The sequence below is a fragment of the Helicoverpa armigera genome, chromosome 30, assembly GCF_030705265.1.
Source record: "Helicoverpa armigera isolate CAAS_96S chromosome 30, ASM3070526v1, whole genome shotgun sequence".
Lineage (NCBI taxonomy): Eukaryota > Metazoa > Arthropoda > Insecta > Lepidoptera > Noctuidae > Helicoverpa > Helicoverpa armigera.
The window spans coordinates 4,488,832-4,505,790 of NC_087149.1; positions in this window are offsets into that span (position 1 = coordinate 4,488,832).

Below are 16,959 nucleotides of genomic sequence, written 5' to 3' on the forward strand. Positions count from 1 at the left end.
TTAAACCTGCAGCTCACTCGATAAGAAGAATACTTCCTACTATCCTACTAATATTATAAATGTGAAAGTTTGTGGATGTATGGATGTACGTTTATTATTCCTTCACGCAAAAACGGCTGATCCAATTTGGTTGAAATATGGTATGTAGATAGGTGATACCCTAGATTAACATATAGGGTACTTTTTATCAGTACTTCACGCGGGCGAAGCTGGAAGCGGAAGCTAGGATATAATATATACCCTCTACGTCAGAGGCCGTCTCCCTATAAGAAGGTAAATAATATTTAAAAAAGAGGAAAAAGATGATTGTTTCTACTATAATATAATATAATATTCGTTTTTATATAATATATTTAAATAATATATGTTTATGTTATCGCACAATAAATCAGCTCATGTGGTGCTTACCTATAAGTAATTGTGACACTAGATTAAGTATCTCATAAGTCTTAAACTTGTAAATTATAGTGTTAACAGTTGTTGGTGAGCCAATAAAATAAAAATAAAATATATTCTACTGAATATTACACACTGCAGACTAAATAGTTGACCGACAGTTGACCCGATGGTTGGCATTTTTTTTACGTAACCTTGATTCCAATCAAAGTTTTCAGTCGATCTGATTCTGGCTAAAACCCAGATCTTTGTAATGTACGCACTACCATCCATCTTCATACTGATTTATGAGTCCAAACAAACTATCGGCCGACTAAAAGTTTGCAGTGAGCCTGAGCAGTAATCTAATATTTTTCAAAAAGTTTGTCTTAAAAAGTAAAATATATGTTATTGCTTTTGTCTCAAATTAATTCGCAATCCAGAAATAGAAACAAATTAATCTCCCATTTTAATATACATAAATCATACTGTTTAAGTATTGTGTTGGCGGTATTTAAATTATTCTTATGATTTTGTTAGCACATTTTTATTATTACCAGACGTTCTGTAATCTACCTTTATACCAAATATAATAAAGTAGAATCATCTTTTGTCTATACTAATATTATAAAGAGGAAAACTTGTTTGTTTGTTTGTTTGGTTGTAATGGCTAAACTCAAAAACTACTGTACCGATTTTAAATATTCTTTCACCATTAGAAAGCTATATTATCTGCAAGTATCATGGGCTACATTTTATCCCGGTGCGGGCAGTAGCTCCCACGGGACGCGGGTGAAACCGCGGGAAAACGGCTAGTTTATAATATGGGGGACAAAATAACTAGCAGAGATGTCAAAATGCAAATCTCCTAAGAGTAGCCTACCAAAATACATGGACGAGAAACGCTACTACCATTCAATGCTTTCTTTGGAAGACCAATCTTTTTAACAGATTGATCTTGATTTCACAAGGAACCCTAACGCCTCATTAGGGTCGCAAACTGATCATTGCTTGACCTACACCCTTATGGCATCTCCGCTCATCCATCCTGCCTCCGTGGGTTGCAGCCTAAAATCTTCAAAACTACTGAACCGATTTGAAAATACCTTTCACTGTTGGGAAGCTACCCTCATCATCATCCTCCGAGCCTTTTTCCCAACTATGTTGGGGTCGGCTTCCAGTCTAACCGGATTCAGCTGAGTACCAGTGCTTTACAAGAAGCGACTGCCTATCTGACCTCCTCAACCCAGTTACCCGGGCAACCCGATACCCCTTGGTTAGACTGGTGTCAGACTTACTGGCTTCTGACTACCCGTAACGACTGCCAAGGATGTTCAATGACAGCCGGGAAACACGTCATGGGTGTCTAAGATATATTTGTTGGGAAGCTACCCTCTTTTCGAGTAATATAGGCTATATTCTATCCTTGTACGGGCAGTAGTTCCCACGGGATGCGAGTGAAACCGCAAGAAAACAAAACCGCTACAATAGTTAGAAAATCGACAAAAAATACGCGAAAACAATACATTTTTCACGGCAAAATTTTCTCAATTTCTCTACGTATTTGCAAAAAGCTATTTCACAAAGAAAACAGTAGGAAAGGTCTTTATTTAAAACCTTCTATAATGGTGTCACGTAGACTCGTATTTTGTAAGCTCGGCGTACAGTTCCAAGAATATATTTTGTTACGAAAAAAAAGGTTCTAACACCCAGACTTCTATGTACTAAAGTAAAGCGGGGAAGTAGCCTATAAGTTATTGTAATTTGTAAGCTGTATTACTGTCAAGTTTCATCAATATCCATGCAATAGTTTTAGCGTTAAAGAGTGACAAATATACATCGCCATTTACGTTCTTAAAAACATTCACATTTATGATGTTATATATTAATATATTAGAGGTGTTTCTCCCGCATCTCGGAGAAATATTTTTACCTGTACCCGGACAAGGTGTATTTAAGTATAGTCTTCATAGTCTAGCTTAAAACATTGAAAGAATTTTAGATCGGTTCAGCAGTTTCGGAGCTTTTAGGGCACAAACAAAAAAAAAGTTTCGATTTTATTATATTAATATGGTTACTGTATATACAGACACAGTACATACACTCGTAAGTTTCATCAAAAACAACCAACCAATTCTGGATAGCAAAATAATATAAAGGCATAAGTTATTTATCGAGAACTGCATATAACTTAAACTTATAAGAACAGCCAAAGGAAAACTTCTAGTATACTATAAAATAGTTTAAAGCCTTAATAAAAGCCTTACGAACGTTAATTTGAAAAACTATGAATATGTATTAGCAGTCGTCTTCAAATAAGTAATAAGATGCTACGCCGTAGCCCGTAGCTCGTAGCAGCTACGGCGTAGACGAGCGTAGGCTACGATATTATTTAGAACGTATTTTATTGGGACTATTTTTATTTTAATGGTATATCTGTGTTCTTGAAGAAATGTATAATATTACTTAATATCTATATTAATACTTAAGAGTAATATAATGAAGAGGAAGCCTTTTTTGTATGTTTGTTTGTACGTTGCAATCTCCGATACGAGTCAACCGATTTGAAAAATTGATTTAGTGTTGGAAAGCCCGAATCACTACATCGATTGACATGGGCAATATTTTGTCCGGATGCGTGAAAGCAGTTCTCTCGGGACGCGGTTGAAACTGCGGGAAACAGGTAGTAAGTAAACAAAAAAAATAATAGATTAATGGATCAAAATGTTGTAAAAACAAACGTAATAAAAACCAACAGCTTTTTATATTTAGTGACAAACTAGGCTAAAAGCTTGTTTTTTCTTGTGATGAAAATTGTGAGCCCATTCTATCGTATTGAAATGAAAAGTTTATAGTATGTTTATGACACGTTGACATAAAATACTAAGCAGATTTTGAATTGATTTTGTGCAGAAATTATTACGGATAGTATTCTGAGACATTACATGTTCTGTCTTTCCTAACTGTGCTCCATGGTTTCACCTAAGATTCTATAGAACCACTTTGCCTACCTGGATAAATAGAAGCCTGCTCTATTATTCCTAAAACTCATGACTATCTTCATACCAAATTTCATTTAAATCTATTTAGTAGTTTTGGTGTGAAAGCGCGACTAAGAAACAGACTTACTTGTCGCATTTATTTATAATATTTCTAAGAATCCTTTTCAATGTATATTTTCCTAAAATTATATATTTCGATAACTACATACACACAAACATTATATATATTTCTATCAAATATAATATAACGAAAAGCAACAAACTATTGTTATTGTAGGCGGTTCTATTTTAATAATATCAAGCTCTAACGTTTGTGAAAACTTGTGGCATATAATTTATTCAAAATAATAGGTATTCATATAATATGTAACTAAGTTTTATCCTTACTAATATTAAAAATGTGAAATTAATTCTATCTGTCTGTCGTGCTTTTACTCTCAAACTACTGAACTGATTTAAATGTAACTTTGTTCACAGATAGTCTACAGCCTGAAAAAGTTTAGTAAAATAAATATACGTTTATTTTTACCTTAGTGGTGAAAGTGGTTCTAGAAAGACGTGGGTGAAACTGAAAGAATAGATGGTTGAATATATGTATTTTGAACGAATTTTAAAAATGTTATTAATTTATCAGGAACTTTCAAATATTACATATATTTGAAAAAAATACAAATAAATATTTGAGAATTAACCGTATTTGCGTTTATTGTCACATACTCGTTATAATCTTGTTACCAGGAGTCAATTCTTTAAATTAAATCGATATCCATTTTTGTACAATATTTTCTATAGTGTTTAAAAAAAAACAAGTTAAATAATTTAAAAAGCAAATAACATTGCCGACACTTAAAAACGAAAACACCAATTTTTTTTAATACAATGTTCAATTTCCTAAAAAAAACGTACGAACCTGTTACGTATGTACGTCTACCATGTTATTAATTTACCAGTCGATAAATCACTATGAAAATCTTAAATCCTCAAGAATTAACCATAAAAATAATTTTCTAAAAACCGATACCGCGAAACATTTTCCCTACCAACCTGAAAATACTGAAAACAACCATCACACCGACAACATTCCACGAAAAAACTTAAACCTAAAACAAAACACACATCTATAAAACTCCAATAAAAAAGCAACACCTTTTATCTTTGTAGACTAAAAAGAAAAAAAATAACAAAACGATTTTAAAACCACTACCCAATATTACTCGAAAAAAATACTAAATTTAAAAATCTTACCTTTTCAAAATCGTCTTAAATTCCAACACTATACACAGAACACACACTTTTTTCGAAAAAATCTTTAAATTTTTATTATTTTTTTGCAATATTTTTATACATGTACGTTGTTTTCTGTCCTTTGTAACGCGACCGCTCCCTGAGAGGACTGGGGATCGACTGAAGCGGTGAGGGAACGTCGAGTTTATGTATACTCGGAGCTTGTAGGTATGTTCGTCCGTTTGCTAGGGAAATGGGGTACGTTGGTAAAGGGGGATTTTAGAATTTTTTGGGTGGGTAAAAAAATTGTGGATGTGATGTGAATAGGGTAGTTTAACAACTAATCCAATAGGTGCGATGACAGGGTTAGAAAATAGGGATTCTAATTAGTCCGCATTTTAATTTGGTAAAGAATATTGGGCATGTATGTATTTTGTATTTAACAAACAGTGTAATATTTACGCAGATAAACCAATATTAAGAGTAGGGGCTCATGACATCACGTTTATAAAATGTGTATCCAAATTATTGTATCTCGTTGTAATTTGTTTGTGAACGCAAAAAAGTCCACTATTTCAGGGTTATCTAAAAAAAGGACTAATTACGCACAGAAATGTCCTCACAGATTATTCACATCAAGCTCCTTACTTATTTTGCAATAACACGTAAAATGAATTCTTCTAGACAGGCTGTCTACATCTCTGTATTTTATTTCTCGTACTTCTGTCCTGTTTTTACCAAAAATAATTATGTCAAAGGATTTTATTTTCGATCTAGATATATACACGTATAATAAATAAAAAATAATATAAAAAAGCCCTGTGCTTTGCATTTATTATCTCATTTGTATCGCAGTAGCATAACAGGATAACTCCTAAATTAAACCGTCTAATACACAAAATAAATAATATAATCATTAGGGGAAGGTAACTAGGAGGAAATCTTATGAGTTTTCCTTTTATTTAAGTTATTTTGCTTGGTAATTTTCCACTTTCTATTAACATACACCATAAGCAAACAAAATTGATGTGATTACGTGAAACAGCTAGTACATTTATATATTTTTTGTATTTTTTTTTTGCTAACCTCGGGAACTACTAGTCCTATTTGAAAAATTAAAACAGCATTTTTTTGTATTTTTTTTTTTTTTTTGCTAATCTCGGTAACCACTGCTCCGATTTGAAAAAAATATTTCAGTGTTGCATAACCCATTTATTCGAGTTTCCTTTTAATCGGGTGTTGGAAGGTTTTTGTTTCGACATGTAGATGTTTGTGGAAGGTAATATTTAATAAAATGTGTCCATCAATAGTAAATCAAAAGAAATCATTCAAGCCAATTCAAGCCACAACAAAGCAACAAAAATATTCAAGCCAATAAGTGAGTATTAGAAGTTTATATAAAAAGATAATAAAACAAAATAAAGCACTAAGTAAAGAAATATTGTTTCCCCAATATGACACAAACCACCAATTTCACCTTCACAAAAAAAACATAGCCACCCACATTCCCGCACTCGGTTAAACCAGAAAAACCTATAATCCAACTTGTCCCACTTCACCACCGGGCGACCGCGTCCCCACAACTACATATATATATATACATATCTATATATACACCGTTGTTATACGCGCCGTCTGTTTTAAGTAACGCCAGTCCGACATATGTAACTATGTGGAGCTTATTTAGCTTTTAAGTTAGGCTGCCTAGACTTTTCCTAGGTTTCGGGTCCCAGTCTCACCGATTTTCACGACTATGTTGGGGTCGGCTCCCAGTCTAACTGGATGCAGCTGAGTGCCAGTGCTTTACAAAGAGCGACTACTTATCTGATGCCCTCAGTCTTGTATATTATTAGTATATAATATCCCTCGCTAAAATTGGTTGTCAGACTTTCTGGCTTCTGAGAACAGGTCATCATCTGCCAAGCGTTTTCCTTCGTTGGGTTTGGGTCCCAGTTCCACTGGATAAAGTATGGAAAATGAGTACCAATCTGCCCCATGGAGCGACTGGCTTTCTGGTCTCCTGAAACCAGTTATATGTACAACTAGACAAGCTTGGGCAAGACTGGTTGTTAGACTTTCTGGCTTTCTGACAACACGTCAACATCTGCCTATCCATTTCCTAAGTATTTTGGATTCGGATTATTATAGTCTACAGCCACAGAATTGACATAGGTAAATTACTTTTTATCCGGGTGCGGGAAGTAAGTCCCTTGAAACACAAAATCTTTATAAAGTGCATATTATAGTGCACACTGAAGACTAAACAGTCGACCAACAGCCCCGATTGTCTTTTTTTTAATATAAAGAAAATCGTGAATCAGTTTTTGATCAGTCTGATACCGGCCGAATACCTGATCGTTGTAATGTGCGTACTACCATTCATCTTCATACTGATTTATGAGCCCAAACAAACTATCGGCCGACTAAAAGTTTGCAGTGTGTGGGTTCTAAACGAAGCTTTTATACTACATTACATAAACATCAAGATGTTATCGACATATTTTATGCAGGACCGATTTAAAGTCGTTTAAGGTCGCTTAAATAGCAATAAGGATATTTTACAGGCACATTTACTATTTATTCTGGGGTTCGTGGCTAAGTGACAGCCACACGGGATTTTTATACAGTCGGTCCGTGGATGGGTGACCATCTACTGTGTATTTCATAACGAGTTCCTCCGTTTTGGCACATTAAATTGGTGGGTTCCGGCTATCATGTGAACATTTTTGGCAGTCGTTGCGGGTGGTCAGAAGCCAGGAAGTCCGACAGCCAGAGTCTTACCAAGTCGTTTTAGTTTGCCCAGGTGGAGAGGGATCGATTGACAGTCGCTCTCTTTTGAATACTGATACTCGCTGCATTTTTACAATAGTTAGTAAATACACTTTGCAAAGACTACTAATACTTATTATCATCTGCCTAGCCTTTTCCTAATTAACCAAAGGCTCCGAAACTACAGAACCGATTTGAAAAATTCTTTCACTGTTGGAAAGCTTAACTATTCCCAAGTAACATAGGCTATATTCTATCCAGATACAGGCAGTAGTGGCCCTGAAACTAGAGTGAAACGGCAGGAAAACAGTTAGTGAGTGTAAAAAAACAAAAATACCTGATGTTTCCTAACAGGGTAGGATCGAAATGTAATTATCGTGAGATATACCGCTGGCGGTAGGTGGCGGCGAAAATTACCAATAAAATACCTCTGTTACCGCGACTCTGTGGCGGAGGCGCGTTCAAACGGGAGAGTGCACTTGCTCGTTACTGGCTTTGAATGATTTTGTATTGTTATATATATAAAACAATACATGTAAAAACTATCCTATTAAAACAAAAAAAAACACTATAACTATTTTATGTTGTTATATTTTTTGTAACATCGGTCATCTGCCTAAGCTTTTCTAAATTGTGTTGGGATCGGCTTCCTGTCGTACCGGATTTTTTTACATTACTTGAGTAATATAAAGTATGTACAAGTTAAAGTATATTAGAAACCATTTGAGATGTTTTAAAACCGGTTTCAAAGCAATAAAAAAGGAAAAAACCTGATATGTCCTAACAGGGTAGGATAGTGAGATATACCGCGAGCGGTTTGTGGTGACGAAAATTACCAATGAAATACCTCTGTTACTGCGACCCAATGGCGGGGAGCGTTGTAATGGGAGAGCGCAATTGCTTTGTGGTTTGAGATAATTACTAGTAGCAAGTTAGGAAAATGTTATGTCGATTTTATTAATGGTAATTACATGCTTACTTGTTAAAAAGTAGTCTATGTTGTTTCACTGGCTGTAGACTGTATACTAAACATTTTAAATCGCCCTAAAAGTTTTATCGCAAAAGCGCGAGAAATAGATTACGGATATAAATAATGCAGAGTATTTTAAAATCAAAGTAAGTTTGACAAAAAATATCAGTAAAACGACTAAAAACCTTGTTTCCTCCACATAGGAGCCATTGGTAGGTGGCAGCGTAAAGAAAAAATAATTTAATTCAAAAGTAAAAAACACGTCTTGAGATAACACAGTACCTAATAATTTATTTATATTTTCTGCGGCTACATCGGGTAAAAATAACCTATAGCCTTCAATAAATTATCTATTGGTAATTGATCAAAGAAATCGGATCATTATAAGATTAATAAGTTCAAGCAAACAACCGTAACTGAAAGCTAATTTTATTAAAAACAAAAAAAAACTTATTTATTTATTAAACAAAAAAATACCTATAATAATTAATGCAGTACTATTTTTCATGTATTTGACATTTCAACTGAATTTATTATATCTTGTCATATCGTGTATCATATTTGTTTATTTAAAAGCATACGCACTATCATTACAGTTTACAAACCAATTCGATAGAGATGTCCACAATAGCTACACATACAAAAATAATAAAATTTAACTTAAATCTAATACAAAAACAAAACAAAACGAGAACATATGTTTTATCTTAACATAATCCCAGATTTACAAAAAAAAAACAAAGAATAAAATAATAAGTTCAAATTACTACCTCTTACAATTAAAATATAGCACAAAACTATTCAAGGAGCATTCAAACGGGAGAGTGCACTTGCTTTGTAAGAGAAAGCGGGTGTAGTGGAACGAAGGTTGAAGAAAATTGCTCAGAAATACCGCGTTTTAAGCGGCCTACTGGCATGCAGCGTTTGAACGGGTGAGTGAAATTGCTGTGTGATCGAAATGTTGTTGGGTATCTTTGAAGATAACTTATTGAATGCAGAAACTATTTGGTCTAATAGTAAATAATTTTGAATTGTCCAAGCTTTTTGTTGAAAAAGTGTGTCTATCTTTCTATGATGAAAACTGTAAGCACATACTGTAGGATATTAAGATAATTGAACCTCACTTTTTAACCGACTTCCCTAAAAAGAGGATGTGATCAATTTAGATAAATTTATGTTTTTTTATTTATTTACCAACTAGCCTGCGGTGATTTGAAAGATTTTTCAAATCAGATGAGAGAGTTCAACAAAATAAAATAAAACAAACATACGAATTGTTCAGTGCAAAAAAGATGCACACACTGACTTGTATGTATGTACATAATTGTGTCAAACGTTGTTACACATAAAAAAAATCAAGCAAACTATTCCAGTAACTAGCCCAATTTACTATCCCATCTGAACGCTCCCCCACTCTAGTTTTTGGGTCAACAGTAGCCCACTAAGATCTCGTTAAAAATGTTTGCACGAGAACCGACATACTAATCACTTCGTACCACTGGTGTTTTATTAGCTAGAAACTAGAATTTCTTCTTTATTTCTTCATCTGCCTAGCCTTTTCCTAAGTATGTTGGGGTCGGCTTGCCGTACCATCGGGCTATAGGAGTGAAGGAATAGTGAGTACACCTGTGTCTATATTTATATGTGCACTATTATATAGGTACTCTGGGCAGTTGGCTGATCTTCATATATGAGAACAGCCGCCGTAGCCGATAATCGACTAAGAGGACATGATAATCATCATCATGTTGTCGGCTTCCAGTCTAACAGGTTGCATCTGGGTACCAATGTTTCACAAGGAGCGACTGCTTGACCTCCTCAACCCAGCTATCAACCCTATGCCCCTTGGTAAGACTGGTTGTCAGATTTACTGGCTTCTGACTATCCGTAACGACTGCCAAAGATGTTTCAAATGATAGCCAAGACCTACAGTTTAACGTGCCATCCAAAACACAGTCATTGGTGTCCAAGATATACCTAGAAAGTACATACAAACTTAGAAAAGTTGCATTGGTACTTGCCTGACGTGGAATCGAACCCACACACTGATACTTAAAAGGTTGGTTTACCCGGCGGGTTTCTTCATATCATCATCTGCCTAAACTTTTCCCAACTATGTTGGGGTCAGCTTCCAGTCTAACAGGATGCAGCTGAGTACCAGTGTGCCACAAGCAAAGACTATGCCACAAGGAGCGAATGCTTATCTATTCATGTATAGGCAGTCGTTACGGGTAGTCAGAAGCCAGTAAGTCTGACAACCAGTCTTATATAGGGGTATCCAGTTCCCGGGTAACTGGATTAAGGAGATCAGATATATAATATGAAATACACGAGAACTATTATTATTACTATACCAAATTATTTACTGTCAAAATAGCTGGAAGCTATTATATCTTATCTATCATGCTTATCATTTTAATTAATAATAATCAATTCTCCGCGGTTTCACTTGCCTCTACAGGGAACTACTTCCCGCAACTGGATATAAAGGAGCTCGTCTCTTTTCTTAATCTCAAAACTGTGTACCAATATTCATTTAAATTAATAATAATACTACAATAAATGCATTTATTGATCCACAGTTATATTCCCAAATCACTTTTTAATGTAATGATGTAGATTAATACAAAGGTAAGCTGTAACTACTTTACAAGCGTCATTTTTATCAGTTCTGTGGTCCCCAAACTAGGCGGTGCCTGTATCTTGAGGACCTAGTTTCTAATGACATTATGGTTCTTACGCGTAAAGTTTGATTGTAGGTCAGATAATAACATTATCATTATTTTGTATGTGCACATGGTGTGTGTATATGGCGGACACATACGAATATATTAAACTTTTCAAATTGGTTCTGTAGTTTTGGAGTGAAAGCACGACAGATCGATCCAGTTATTTTCTCATTTGTAAGAATTATAACATGTTTCGTCCTCAACACACACACATACAAATATATATATATATAATGTATATATCTCACCCGCGGACATAAAAGGCCCCGTTTATAAAATTTAATTAAATATCCCAAGAGTAACATTGTTATTTTTTCTTATCCGGAAGCAAATATTTCGAAGACTTTTGATTTTGGGCCACTAAAACAGCGACTGACAATGAATGTTATTTTCTTTTAAAACCACTACATATTCTGGCCTCGGCAAACGTAGTGTAGGACGTCCTCAGGCACGGTGGACTGATGACTTGCGCAAGACGGCTGGCAGGAGCTGGATGCGAGAAGCCGAACATCGATCTCAGTGGCGTGCACTTGGAGAGGCCTATGTCCAGCAGTGGACTGCGATAGGCTGATGATGATGATGACATATTCAGGTAACTGTCATACCAGAGATATCGGTGTTTGCCCCTCAATGCAAAAACATGGGTGTCCTAAGTTTGACCGCTATTTGTGTCTACGTGTATGTGAAAATTATCTTTTAAACACATAAATCGCTTAGGATGTGATTTTTTCTTTAGGAACTAATTTAGTACCTAGTTGAATCCCGGATTCGTTTTCGAAATTGCTTACTGAGAAAATTCTCACAGCGTTTTCAACTAGTGGTCCTTGTCTTGTTGGTAGCATATAGGTATTCGATAATCGGAGGATAATCGGAAGCCAGAAAAGTGTATTAATACACCTGAACAACAAGTTAACAAATACAATCTTACGACAGCAAACACAAGATTTCGACAAATTGAAAACTACCTCCTTTTTGAAGTCGGTTTAAAATATTTTATTAAAAAAATAAACTTTATTCAAATACACTTTTAAATTACAAAATACACTCCAATATGGCGTCCATTTCAACCTTATTTATGACAATGATATGATAGTACTTTATCAGTTATTTTAACTTTCTACTCGCTAGTTTCATGGCCCCACATCTACCTCCCACGCGAAAAATTAGGCCCTTGTTTGTAGTACGAGGTTTTTTTCATAAAAAGAATAACAAAACAAGTATTATGGTTAGCTTTGTTTTATTTAGCTAAAAAAATAAAGGTGACATTGGTTCGGAATAGAGGATTTTCATCATCTGCCAAGCCTTTTCCCAAATATGTTGGGGTCGGCTTCCAGTCTAATCGGATGCAGCTGAGTACCAGTGTGCCACATGGAGCGACTGCCTATCTGATCTTCTCAACCCAGTTACATGTACAACCCGATACTCCTTGGTAAGACTGGTTGTCAGACTTACTGGCTTATAACTACCTGTAAAGACTGCCAAAGATGTTCAATGACGGCTGGGACCTACAGTTTTTGGTGACTAAGACAGTCATTGGTGTCTAAGATATACTTAGAAAGCACATAGAAACTTAGAAATTTTGTCGTTCACATCTAACCGACGATAGGTATGTTATGACGCTATGCATAGATAGACATTAACATTCGGCGGCTGACAGTCAGTTTGGTTTAAATGCAGTCTTACATAATATACCTAAGTATAGAGTTAGTACAAAATGAGGAATATTTAAACTATGGCCTGTTTTTTGGTGGGAAATCATCAAATGACGCTGTGGGTTAGCAGCGAGCGGTGAGTGAGTGTCAGACTCTTACTGACTAAAACCCATCATGTTCTGTCGTAGGCCTTTTATGTATCGGGACTAGGGCATGCAATTTCGGTAAAACAAAAATTACCGGTAAAAATTCGGTAATAAAAATATTTTTACCGGTAAACCGGTAAAACGGTAATTTTTGTATTTTTTTTAAAATGTGATATTATAACAATAAGATTGGGTAGTAGTAAAGCAAAAACTAAATAAATATACAAAGTATAAGGTGGTAAACGTTTTTTGTGACGTGGGCCGTAACTGAGAACATCGGCAGTGTGAATGTAATACTCAATCTCAATATACCCCATCAAAGGCGCAAAGGCAGGCCGAAACCGTGGTGGTTGAGTGTCGTAATGAATGACATGAAAATCTGCTAACTCGAAGAGGAAGATGTCTATTCAGGAGGACAGAGCGAAGTGGAAGAAGGAAGATACAGAAAGCCGACCCCGTCACAAGACGGGATAAACGCTAAGAATTACCGTAAAAAAATATACTTTTCATTGAAGTGAAAGCCCTTTTTTATGGTAAATCATCAAATGACAGACTCTTTCTGTCTAGAACCCATGTTTTTTAGTAGGCGTTTTATGGACCAGGGTCGCGGTAACTCTTTTGAACAATCCCGCAGCTCCCATCTCCAGCTCCCCAGCTCCAATCTCCCTGAGGAGCCCGTGGAACAACGCGCGCCGCTGACACGGGTCTGTTGTCTATGCAGACGGTGGAACGATGAGCCATCCGAACTCACCGCCCACAGACCGACGCCTACGGTGGCCGGGAGTCGTCTTTCGACCCTTGGCGCCCGTGGTGTCTTCCTGGTCCACTACAGCGGCTGGGATGAGAGGTGCTACTCGCAGTCGCTCCGCCGTCTCCTTCTCGAGCATGACTGCTTCGCAGAAGGAGGCGACGGCTTCCCATTCCCTCTAGCTCCGGACCATGGCTTGAACCAGGGAAGGACGCGAAAGGTCGCCGCTGTCTTTTGCCTCGACGACAACACGGTGGTACCCTTCCCAGGCAGTGCACACCTGGACTGTGTGCTCCACCGTGTCCCCGAATGAATACAATTTGTTTACATTTTATAAATTAAGATGAGAAAGAAGATTTGTATCTAACCTAGAGATAGTTAAGGACACACAAGTTTACTTTCCTAAAAAACAGCAACTTTAACACTCTTACAATACGTAATGTATGCAACATTACATTATATTCAGGCTACATAACAAAGATTTGACGTTAAATGAATAATTGCTATATTTTATCAGAAAAACGTAAAAACCGGTAAATTACCGGTTTTATATTATTTTTACCGGTAATTTTAAACTCGCAAAAATGGGCGATTTACCGGTAAAAACGAAACCGGTTAACCGGTATTGCATGCCCTAATCGGGACCGCGGTAACTCGCGCGAACAATCCCACAGCCCCGGCAGGCATATTTAAACTATGGCTAACATTGAAACAGGCTTGAAAAATATTCATTTTTAACAAGTCTAGTTTTTGAAATTTTGTGATACTTTTGTGATGTATGTAGGTGTATTTTTGTGTTACTACATTTTTACGGCAAAAAAAGGAAAAAATATGGCCAAGTGCGAGTAGAACTTACGCATGAAGAGTTCCGTGGTTCTCTACTATAATTAATGCATGCAAATGTATATTAGGATGATAATTTCTCTTTCCCGCAAAACTACCAAAAGGATTTAAAGAAAAATTAGCAAAAATATAACTGTCAGAACAACTTATGAGCAACTTATCCGTGGTAAGAAAAATATATTTAGTACTAGCTGTAAGTTATCCTAATAAAAAAAATAAAAAAATAAGAAATAAGTTAATTCAGGAAGTGGGTGGAACCACTGGCAGAAGTTTGTTACTGAATAATAATAATCAATTAGGTACAGCGGTTTGAAAAACCGTAAATAGTACTATTATTCAACTTATTGTATACAGAAATTAAATGAAATTTTATACTTATACTTCACATTTCAATATAAAAAGAAAACATTTGTAAAATCATTATCTTAATTAGGATTGACATACTTTATATGAAGAACATGTCCAAATTCAATCTACCAAAAAACAGCGGATGGATTGCTTACGTAATACTCCGTTAATAAACTTCTATCACACACATAAATAAATCAACGAACTACACTAAACTTAGTTCCCACAGCTGAATAAACACGCAACACGCTGTATAAACGCAAACACACACCCTGTATACGACCCTCCAATGCTCTCGGTCCTCAGTGATCAAAGCTCTGAGATATGTTCAATGAATATGATCTGTGAGATTATACGCTGGTCTAGCCACTTTGGCAGAGGGTTAAGCCATGTGCACACTGCAGTAACGGGTTAAGTGTTAACGCTCGCTTGTTTTTAAAGAGAGGGTTAGATTTGGGTCAGTTTTTAAATAACTCTCATCATCCTAAAAGCCTTTTTCCCAACTATGTTGGGGTCGGCTTCCAGTCTAACCTGATGTAGCTGAGTACCAGTGCCTTACAAGGAGCGACTGCCTGTCTGACCTGCTCAACCCAGTTACTAGGGCAACCCGATACCCCTTGGTTAGACTGGTGTCAGACTTACTGGCTTCTGATTACCCGTAACGACTGCCAAGGATGTTCAATGACAGCCGGAACCTACAGTTTAACGTGCCATACGAAACACACTTTTTAAATAACTCTAATAAGGTAAAAAGGGTTAGAACAGAAGTAGCTTAAAAATACGGTTAAATTGATGTCCTCCTAGCTGATTATCGGCCAGCTGCGCAGGACATAGTGCACAAGCATTTGCGCAGACACAGGTGCACTCACTATTCCTTCACTCTCATAGCCCGATGAAAAGGACGCATATTAAAAAGATCAGGTATTTATCCATTATAAAAATAGTTTTAAAAAACTTAAAAACACGCTTTAATTCCTAGGTAGTCATGTATTGTCATCAGAACTCAGAGCGTGTGCAAAATTTCATACCAATCGAAGACCGGGAAGTGGGTCAAATTAAAACCCCAAGATTTTCTTACATACGTAGTTAGTTACAAGTGAAGCTAATATAAGCGTGTTAAAAACTGAAAATTACATGAAAAAAATTCAACAAAAAAAACACCAGTTTGTCAGCACCTTTACAAAACACATGCTTAGATATATTTTGCGTAAATATATAGGAAACTGTCATGGCGGATCAATGATTTAATTTGCATGTAAGCTCTTCAATCAAATGATTTTGTTTATTTGTTAAACCAGTGGGTACGCAACAGTTTTATGTGGTCTAAAGTTCGAATTGCGAGTTGCAAATAAATAGCTTTGATTTTTTAGATAAAGCTACTTTTACGGATTTTATCGCGGTTAATACAAAGTGTTTTGTACCTAATCACATTAAATTAAATTATCTAATATATGATGATTAGCATAAAGAAAAAAAAAATTTTTCAAAGTAAACAGAGTAAAAATGTGCGAAAATTAGAACATTATACAAGCTTTATCTCTGCTTTACCCATGATGTTGTAAATTATGAAAACGAAAAATGACTCTTGTGGCCTAAATATTTTTTTATTTTTATAAGGCTTTAAACTATTAAACCGATTTTATCTGCAGGCACCCTAAAACCTCCGAAATTTCTGAATGAATTTAAAAAATGTGTTTATGTTGGGAGGATACGTTATTCCCGGATGACATAGGCTATATATTTTATCAAGTTACGAGAAATAGTTTTCATAGTATAAAAATAAATGTGAATATAGCCCTCCCTCTGTGATACGCAATCACGCTTAAATGGCTAAGCCGATTAAGATGAAAAGCATAGAAACAGAGATTATTAGTGGTACCCTTTAAATGGGTATAAGGTGGTTTTAATCCGGGTGCTGGATGTAGCTGAAAAGCAACCAAACGGGTAAGTATAACTTGGACACCAATGGCTGATAAAAAGGTGAAGGATGAGGAAACCTGGACTATATAGTCTGAAATCAACCATGTGATTAACGCTCAATCCTTCTCCGTGTGAGAGGAGGCCGCAGCCCAGTAGTGGGACGATACAAAGGCTGTAACAGTAACCAAACGGGTCGATCGATCATAAGATTCATAAGGTTAAGCAACGGTCGG